The following is an 8695-nucleotide window of genomic DNA, read 5'->3' as shown; positions in this document are numbered from 1 at the left end:
CCTACTTTATCTCTATAACTAATTAAGCATTGATATAGAGTTTTGAAATATTTTAATTTATGAGGAATTTTAAGACTAATTACAGTAAGATAATTCTTGTTTTTATTCAGATTAATGAACCTAGTTAAACATTCCAAAAATAATTTTTTCTTTTTTAATTATTTTTACTTTAATTTTAGGAAAATCTCATTCACACCAAACAAAGATAATTGATTCTTCCCCTATGTGTTGTCATTGTTGTGGTAAAACACAACCCCCCCCATTTTTGACTTATTCACTTTAAATAATTGGGACATTTTCTATAAAAAATTTGGCTAAACGCCTTTTAAGATTTTTATTGAGTTGATTATCCTAAGCTTTTGTTAATTTTTCATTTTTTAGACTTTCGTTTTTTATTGTTTTGTTAAAATCGATTTTTTATAAGCTTCCCATTGATACTTGTTTCGCCTCATTCGATCAAATAGTTTGTAAATGACACTCCTTTGAAGTCTAATCATTTATGTTGCCTGGGTTAAAAATGTGTAAATGTACAATATTCTATTTTTGTAATTAAATTAGTTTAATAATGCATTTATTTTAAATATTATCTCCTAGTTAATTATTACTAACATTTTTCATTTTTTACTTATACAGCCAAAGCATTAAGCATCGGGATTTCAGTAATTTATTCAAATTTTCAAATAAATTAATAATTTCCAAAATCCAGAATGTCAAAATGGTTGTAGTTTAATTTTTATTTTTATCGAGGTCGCTGTAATTTAGATAAAGAAAAAAAAAAACGCTTTAGAGAATTTTATAATTAAACTATTAAAATAAAACCAAAACAAAATAATATAAAATATATATCTATAAAATAAAACTTTATATTACGCAAACGGAATTTTTAATCACATCGCAAGTTTTTAATTGCAACATTCTTAAAAGACCTCGACCACTCTTGATCATAAAAAGTCAAAGGGCATTAAGCTTAAGTTTGATGTAAGCTTTGTTATTAGTTTCAAACTCATTCATACTAATGAGTAAAGTGTGGAGTAGTTGTAATATAAGATGAAATAAAATATTTAATATTTAAAATAATTAATTTAATTAATTATTAATTAGATTAATATTAATTTGTTTATAAATAGTTAATTATATATTTGAATTAGTTAGATTAATATTAATTAATAAATAGTTTATTAAATAATTAGTTTAATTTATAATTAACAATTAAATTAGAATTAATTATTAGATAGTTAGAGTCTAATTTAGGATTAGAATTTAATTAAAAATTTTGATTTTTTTAGCTCAGCGACAGAATTTCCAGAATTATGTCAAATTTGACCCATCAACTTTGGAAGCTCATAGATTGAGTTATACTTGGCCAAATGAGGCCCAAGACAGCTCATTGGAAAGATAAAATCAAGGAGAAGATTTCTGAAGAGGTTTCACTAACAGATTTAGTCATTTATTGGGTCTAAAAATAGGCAGAAGATCAAGCTCTTAATTTTTAAATAAAATCAATTTTCTGAATTTTATTTTCTTCATTTTCATTTGCCCAAACCTCTTCTAAATGCAGATTCATTCATCAATAATATCCTTGGCCAATTAAAATCATTATATGCATCAATAGAAAGCTCAAATTTCCTTTTTAATTAATTAAATTGCATTTGATTGGATTTGTTTTAAAAGCCAGAAATGACATTTTGATTTTATTGTTGCATTTTAATTTATTTTGATTTCTTTTTGCAGGAAAACAGTAGAAGAGATATGGAGAAAAATATCTCAATCAATGAGAATGCTCCAGCAATCAAAGATTGAAATTTTGAGCAAATAAAATTCGATTGGGCAGATTTTTCTTCAACAAACTTTCCTCTCAAAAATACCTTTAGAAATATTATAAATGGCAGATCGCATAATGTAATTAGGGGTTGCTCTCCTCTGCAATTTTGGACTTTTAAAATCACTTCTGCAATAAGAATTTAGAGTTTTAAGAGAGAGGAGATAAAATCTCAGATCTGAGTATTATTGAAGATTTTTCCTTCGTATCTTGAATTATATATGATAAACAAAGTTTGCACTATTGAAACTCTAGCTTTGAAAGCAGAAGTTCAAGCAATATAAATGACTATTGGAGACCAGGGTCAAAAAAGTGGTTACAATAAATTGGTATTTCTAATACAACTGTTTTAGATATCAGTTTCATTTTTATGATAATAAGAATGTGTCATTTTATTCATGTTTGTACACTTCTGTCGATATGGGTAATTTGTCTCAATATTGTTATTATGTATTTCTGCTCTTATGGATTATATTCTGATTTCTGAGTAACTATTTACTCAGAAATAGATAAAATGTGAACTGAATTGAAAAGAAAGAAATGTAGCTCTCAGGTGTGGCCTGCACTTGGGGACTACACTCACAAAACTTGAGAGATCACTCTCGTCCACTCTATTCACTAATCAATCAAAGATTACATCATTAAATACAATACTAGGAAATAGGAAGTTGCACCCAAACCCCATAACTATAGGAACTAACCCTAAACTAGGGAGAAAGTTACAACAATGTAACTATTTTCTCCATTAATATCAAAATAATATTAGTTATTCTCAACTCCCCCCCTTAATGGAGAAAGGGTTCTCCTGGACTCCTAGCATCTTTCTAAACAATTCAAATTTCACTCGTGCAAGGGGCTTTGTAAAAATATCAGCCACATTGTCACAATTTTTACAATATTCAACAGCAATTTCTTTTGATTGTATTTTCTCTCTAACAAAATGGAACTGAGTGTCTATATGTTTGGTGTTTTTGTGAAACACTGGATTGTATGCTAATTTGATGGTGCTCTGGTTGTCGCTTTTGATAGAAGTGGGTTCCTTCTGTTCTTTCCCTGCATCTTTGAGAAGTCTCCTCAACCAGATCGCTTCACATGTTGCTGCACACAATGCTTGATACTCAGCTTCACATGACGACAAAGCTACAGTACTCTGTTTCTTGCTGCTCCATGCTATGACCCCGGAACCTATGTTGAATGCATAACCTGTGATGGACCTCCGATCATCCAGGTTACCTGCCCAGTCTGAGTCTGAAAAACCTGCTAGCGTAATATCAGATACATCAGTGTATAAAATACCAAAATGAACAGTACCACAAAGATACCTCAACACGCTTTTTGCTGCTGTCCAGTGACTTTCATGCGGTTTCGACATGAATTGGCTCAACACACTAACTGAGTATGCCAAGTCAGGTCTGGTTGTTGTAAGATATATCAGGCTGCCAACCAGCTGTCTATACATTGTGGCATCTACCTCCTTAGTGCCATCGTCACTGCTCAATTTCAGATTTTGCTGCAAAGGTGTCGCTGTTGATCTACACTGATCCATCCCAAACTTTTCCAACAAATTTCTAGCATACTTCCCTTGGGTAAGAAAAGTTTACCCAGTATCTCTGAATACTTCCAATCCCATACAATAGTTAAGGCTTCCGAGATTTTTCATCTCAAAGACTTGTGCCATGAGCCTTTTGATTCCTCTGATTAAGTCATCTGCATTTCCTATTAGAATCATATCATCCACATATAGAGAAATCAAAATAATCTGCCCCTAATCATTGTACTTGGTATACAAATTTGGGTCATTTAAGCTTCTATGGAAACCATGCTCTATAAAGAAAGAATCAACCTTTTCATACCAAGACCTGGGAGCTTGATTTAAACCATATAAAGCCTTTTTCAACCTACAAACAAGCTGTTCCTGCCCCTGTTTTAAAAATCCTTCTGGCTGTACTAAGTAAATTTCTTCTTTTAAATCACCATTTAAAAATGCAGATTTAACATCTAGTTGATGTAATTCCCAATTACATTTAGTAGCTAAAGCAATAAGTAATCTGATTGTATTTAGCTTTGCTACAGGTGCAAAAGTATCATCAAAATCAATACCTTCCTGCTGTGAATATCCTTTTGCAACCAATCTAGCTTTTAACTTATCTATGCTTCCATCTGCATTAATTTTGGGTTTAAACAACCATTTACTTCCTATAGGTGTTTTGTTTTTAGGCAACTCTACTAATTCCCAAGTATTATTTCTAAGAATTGATTCCATCTCCTCATTCATTGCAGCTCTCCATTCCTCAAATTGACTAGCTTCTTTATAATTTGAGGGCTCTATAATGTTCAAAAACTTTGACATCAACGCATAGTTTCTCAACTTCAATGGTAATTGAGTCTTCCTACCTGACCTCCTTGGTAGGGGACTTACCTCAAATTTGTTTTCCTCTGCCATAACTGGGCATGCTTTTTCACCTTCTTGTTGTTGTTCTTCATTCTCTTCTTTCTGCTCCTGTTCCTGCTCCCTTTCATCCTCGATGCTTTCCTCCAACATCAATGGAATGTGCCAATCATCTCCAACATCAGCTTTCCTTTCTTGTACCTGTTCATGAAAGACTACATCTCTACTTGAAAATGTCTTACGAGACTCAGGATTGAACAGTTTGTATGCTTTAAACTCTGTACCATAACCAACATGGATACATTTTACTGCCTTAGGGTCTAGTTTCTTTCTATCAGCTTTGGGTACATGTGCAAATGCCTTTGACCCAAAGACTCTTAAATGGTTTACTGCTGGTTTAAATCCATATAAGGCTTCAAAAGGGGTTTTGAAGCCAAGAAACCTAGTAGGACTTCTATTTTTCAAATATATAGCAGTATTTATCGCTTCTGCCCAAAAAATATTAGATAGACCTTTACCTTGCAGCGTGCTCCTTGCGCATTCCACCAAGGTTCTGTTTTTACGCTCTGCAACTCTGTTTTGCTGTGGTGTGTGTGGTACTGTATACTGCTGAACAATCCCGTGAGATTTGCAGTATTTCATGAATTCCTTTGATTTGTATTCTCCTCCTTGATCAGATCGGAGAATTTTAATACTTTTTCCAAACTGTTTTTCCACCAGGGTTTTGAAATCTATAAAACATTGGAAAGTCTGACTTTTCTTGTTTAAAAAATAAACCCATGAATACCTAGTGCAGTCATCAGTAAACAACAAAAAATAGTATGCTCCCCCCTAGCGACCTTGTCTGCATGGGACCACATACATCAGTGTGCACTAGCTCTAAGATTTCTGTTTGCCTCTTCCTATCATGCACAGGGAACTGTTCTCTGTGCATCTTTCCTAAGGCACAACCATCACAGTTTAACTAAATGTTACGAAAGATGGGGAGACCTTCGACCATACCTTTCTTTTGTAACAATATGAGATCCTGCATATTCAGATGACCAAACCTCTGATGCCAGAGTTGATCAACTGTCGACTCTCCTGCAACCATGGCTTGCTTTGATATACTTTTTGCATCCATTCTGTATAGGCTTCCAACTCGCATGCCTGTTGCAACAATTTCATTCCTGCAATCCTTTATCACACAGTGAGTCTTGAAGAATTCGACATGCATATCTTGATCAGCCATCATGGATACAGATATCAGGTTTTTCTTTATTCCAGGTACATATAAAACATTTGAAAGGTGACTAATCTTTCCATTTGGTAACTTAACTAAAATCACCCCATGATCTTTAATCTGATATCCATTATCATCCCCTAGATATATTTTTGATCCATTTATAATTTCTTCAAGACTGTCAAAAAATTCCTTATTACCTGTCATGTGAGAGGATGCTCCGGAATCGACATACCAGATGTCATCTTCATTCGATACTGAAAGGGCACAGTCGACTGTGAACAGTCGAAATTCATGACTGAAGTCTTCTTCTTCAACAAAATATCCTCTGTGTTTTGGATTTACCTATCTCCTCCTTTCCTCATCAGCCTGCTTCTTATGATAACAATCTCTCTGTATATGACCCTTCTTTCCACAATAAAAGCATTTCTTTTCAGAATGATTTGCAAGCATACCTTTATGATAGTGATGTTTATGTGTTGTTCCTCCTTTCTAGACTGATTGCTGCTGTGACTGCTTCCCTTTGGATAGTCGTCGTTTTGCCATCAGCGCAAGATCGTCACTTTGGGGGTTCAGATTCAGATTCTGCCGTCACTCTTCCTCTTGCTGCAAGATCGCAGTGAGATCATCAAACGTGGGTGTTTTCTCCCTTGCCGAGACTCCAGTGATGAAGGTTTGGAAATCATCACGCATCCCATTCATTGTTATTGCAACAAGATATTCATCAGCCACCGCCACTCCAATGGCCCCCAATCCGTCTTTAACATCCTTAATTCGTGCAACAAATGCAGTAGCAGACTCCCTTTCGTCCATCCTCATTGAAAATAGCTTGCTTTTCAGAGCCAAAACTCTGTTTGCATTCTGGGTTTCATACAGACTTTTGATTTTCGTCCAAATCTCTGCGGACGTTTTACAGTATCTGATGTGTGCAATGACATTGTCTTTCACGGACATCTTCAACAGGACTTTGGCCTTGTTTTCTCGTTTTTCCCAGTCTTCCTTCTGTGTGGTTGCAGTCGACTTTTGCTCATCGCCTGTCACTATAGTCCAAGCATTCGCACCTTCGAGCAAGGTCTGGATCTTAAACTTCCAATTCATGAAGTTAGACCCGTTGAGTTTACCAGATTCGTTAAGGTAAGATTCCATCGTATTACTCATTGTAAATCTACTTAACAACAACAAAAACAATACCTGTCAGATGGATATGTTACCTCTGCCACCGATCTACAGTGTCTGGCACTCTCGCTCCAATGAGCAAATTCGGCGTTTTCAACACAGCCGAAACAATGATCTGATCACAATTGATCCGATCCACCTCTCCCGGATTGATCTGCCACTTCGTCGATCTTGCTCTCCTGCAGATCGCCAATCGAAGTCAAGGTTTCCCGCAGATCTCCTCTGGCGCTTTCCCGATCTGTCTCTCCCGGACGGATCTGCAACTCCACCGATCTGCACCGTTTGCAAACCGCCAAACGAAGTTCACACTATTCACAGATCCCCTTGGCGCAACCCCGAGCGAAAAATCCGCGCTAATTAAAAATCGGTGTAAGTATCTTAATTGGCGTGACTTTCCCGGTAAAATCCCGCGCTAATCGGGCTTTCTGGCGCTTTGGCGCGATTTATCCCTTAAAAATCGCGCTAATCGGGCTTCTGGCGCGACTTTCAGCGCAAAATCCGCGTTAATCTGCCTTTCCACTCAGAAAAAAAAAAAAAAAAAAAAAATTCTGAGTCCGAGCCAGGTGTTCTGCAGTCCACCTGCTCAATTGAGCACAGAGCTCTCGTGTACACATAGCCACAAAGGCACTTCAAGCCACACAGGCTATTCCAACCACACAGGCAATTCCACCACACAGGTGACAAAAGATCAAGCTCACTCAATCTGAGCTCTGATACCAAGATAAAATGTGAACTGAATTGAAAAGAAAGAGATGTAGCTCTCAGGTGTGGCCTGCACCTGGGGACTACACTCACAAAACTTGAGAGATCACTCTCATCCACTCTATTCACTAATCAATCAAAGATTACATCATTAAATACAATACTAAGAAATAGGAAGTTGCACCCAAACCCCATAATTATAGGAACTAACCCTAAACTAGGGAGAAAGTTACAACAATGTAACTATTTGCTCCATTAATATCAAAATAATATTAATTATTCTCAACTGAAATCTGTCTTATAAAACTGATTAATTAAATAGTGATGTGTTGCGAACTATTTCCGTATATTATTGTTTAATTATTGGATTTATTGATTTGACAATCAATATCATTTTTGTGAATTTCTTCGTGAGTGTTGTTGATTGATTATTTTAGTTAAAAGGTCTCAATAAGAGGTGTTTTGGTATTCATAATGTCAGTTAATTGAACTACTTCATTAACTTGATATTCATTATAAACAAGACATATTTAAATCCCAATACTTTAAATATCTTGTTCTTGGTTGGGTTAGATCTATATCTGTCTAATTGAGATAGGATTAAGATAGTTCATTTTTCTTACATCTTAGAATAAGTTTTCATTTAAATTAATTCCTACATTCTTTTAGGTCCTCTTCTTAAAGAGGCAAAATTTTAGTTGTGGCTTGGCTGAACCCAAATTAGCTTAAGGTTCATTCTCTTGCCTGATCAAGAAAAAGAAGTGATCTGATATCCATGTCTATTGGTAGTTAAAGATACAACGTAAACCAATAGCGATAGGGAAAAGGTAACTGGACCTACTCAAACCAGTCAGAGCCACTACTCCAAATGGAAAAGGAGCTGCTTTAAGGTTCGGATCGGGTGGTTATTCCCCAATGTTGAGGTAGACATTTTTGGCCCTCAACACGGCCCTAATCTCTATCTAAATAAAGGGTTATATAATAATGAAATTCCTAAGAACTTATGTCCCATCATAGATTCCTTTGCAGACTTTTCTAGTAATTATAGCCATAGAGAGACCCCAAAGGGTACGCAACCACACCTAGGTTCAATAACGAAAGAACATATTGTTACTAACGAATTCTGAGAAGAGAGCCATGAGAGGTAGGTAGAATAACACGAGCCCCAAAGCTCTTTACCTGCAAGGATAACCTAGCATATGAGAAATTTAGTAGAAAACACACATATCTTGAGAAAAAGTAAGAGGAAATTGTCGTAGGAAAGAACTGTAACAGAGCTACCTGAATAAGTATTGTGTCGCAGAAACCTGAGCAAAACCCTGACAACAAATGTTACTATTATTAAACCTTGTCAGGGTGTGAAAACTGAATAAAAGAAGAGACTCAT

This window comes from Pinus tabuliformis, chromosome 8 (assembly GCF_031772625.1).
Source record: "Pinus tabuliformis cultivar Carrire ecotype Pingquan chromosome 8, CPIR1, whole genome shotgun sequence".
Classification (NCBI taxonomy): Eukaryota; Viridiplantae; Streptophyta; class Pinopsida; order Pinales; family Pinaceae; genus Pinus; species Pinus tabuliformis.
Note: the sequence above shows the minus strand (reverse complement) of the source record.